Source organism: Vigna radiata, unplaced genomic scaffold, assembly GCF_000741045.1.
Source record: "Vigna radiata var. radiata cultivar VC1973A unplaced genomic scaffold, Vradiata_ver6 scaffold_23, whole genome shotgun sequence".
In the NCBI taxonomy this organism is placed as follows: Eukaryota; Viridiplantae; Streptophyta; class Magnoliopsida; order Fabales; family Fabaceae; genus Vigna; species Vigna radiata.
The window spans coordinates 148,304-150,493 of NW_014541837.1; positions in this window are offsets into that span (position 1 = coordinate 148,304).

Consider the following 2,190-nt stretch of genomic DNA (forward strand, 5'->3'; position numbering starts at 1 on the left):
TTGACTTAGCTTGTAAACAAGCTATGCATTTAGAACAATGCCTTTGAACATCTACTCTCATGTGTGGCCAATAGAATTTACTTTTCAATATGTTTAGAGTCTTATCAACTCCATGATGNCCCATGAGTCCTCCTCCATGACTTTCTTTGATAAGAAGTTTTCTAATGGATCCTTGGGGTATACAAAGTTTTCCTTTATTAAAAAGATACCCCTCAGAAAGATAGAATCCATCAAAAGGCTTCTTAAGACATGATGCATAAGTGGATGCAAATGTTTCATCACTTTCATATAACTCTTTTATATCATCAAATCCTAATATTTGAGAGCCTAGTGTTACTAATAATGCATGTCTTCTAGATAAAGCATCTGCAACAACATTAGTACTCCCCTTCTTGTGTTTGATGACATATGGAAATTGCTCCAAGTATTCCACCCACTTGGCATGTCTTTTGTTTAGCTTTCCTTGCCCTTTAAGATACTTGAGAGATTCATGGTCAATATGTATAATAAATTCTCGAGTTACCAAATAATGCTCCCAAGTCTTTAAAGCTCTAATGAGGGCATATAATTCCTTATCATAGGTAGGATAGTTTATGGTAGGTCCCCTAAGTTTTTCACTAAAGTATGCTACTGGATGACCTTCTTGAATCAAGACAGCTCCTATTCCTACCCTAGATGCATCACATTCTAGTTCAAAAGCTTTGGAAAAGTCAGGTAAAGCTAGAATGGGTGCATGAGTTAACTTATTTTTCAAGGTCTCAAAAGATATGGCTTATTTGTCACCCCAAATAAAAGGAACATCCTTTTTGACCAATTCATTTAAAGGGGCAGCTATGGTGGAGAAATCTTTCACAAATCTTCTATAAAAACGAGCTAGCCCATGGAAACTTCTTACTTCTCCTATTGCTTTTGGGGTTGGCCATTCTTGTATTGCCTTGATCTTCTCAGGATCAACATGTACACCTTCTTTCCCAACTTTGAATCCAAGGAAAATCACACTTTCTTGACAAAAAGTACATTTATCAAAGTTGGCAAAGAGATGATGATCTCTAAGAAGAAGCAAAGCTTGTTTGACATGTCTTAGGTGCTCTTGAAGGCCTTGACTATAGATTAAAATGTCATCAAAGTAGACCACTACAAACTTTCCTATACAATCCCTAAGAACATGATTCATTAATCTCATGAATGTACTTGGAGCATTAGTCAAGCCAAAGGGCATGACTAACCATTCATATAAACCAAACTTGGTCTTAAAAGTAATTTTCCATTCATCTCCTTCTTGAATTCTTATTTGATGATAACTACTTTTGAGATCAATTTTGGTAAAGATGTTTGCTCCATGTAATTCATCCAACATATCATCCAATCTAGGAATGGGATGCCTATATTTGACAGTTATGTTGTTGATGGCCCTACAATCTACACACATCCTCCAAGATCCATCTTTCTTAGGAACCAACAATACAGGCACCGCACAAGGACGTAGACTCTTTTGGATCCACCCTTTATTCAACAATTCATTAACTTGCTTCTCTATTTCTTGGGTTTCCATGGNATTAGTCCTATAGGCTGGCCTATTAGGAAGACTTGCCCCAGGCACTAAATCTATTTGATGTTATATTCCCCTCAAAGGTGGTAATCCACTCGGTACCTCTTTAGGAAATATATCATCAAATTCTTGTAAAATTTTTTGTAATCCCTTTGGTAAAGACACAAGTTCATGATTTGTTGAAATGAATGCCTCTTTATAATAGAGGAGAAAATGAGGTTGTCCAAGCAAAAGAGTTTTTGAAGTTTCTAAAGTTTGGGTTTGAACAACTTCTTTGGATAAGGCATTGTTTACCAAACTCATTTTCTTCTCATTTTTCTCTTTCTTATTGTCATGTTTCCTCTCTTCATCCAACTTCTTTTTAAGAGTTATTTGGTCCTCTCTTACTTGTGTAGGTGTAAGAGGACACAAAACAATTTTCTTTCCCTTGTGTTGAATGGTGTGATCTTGTTAGTGACTCCATCATGTAAAGCTTGCTTGTCAAATTGCCAAGGCCTTCCAAGTAATATGTGCCCAGCTTCCATTGGTACNATATCACAAACAATTTGATCTTCATATTTTCCAATGGAGATGGGTACACTCACTTGTTCTTTAACTACTATTCCTTCATCCTCTTTGATCCATTGAAGTTTATAAGGTTT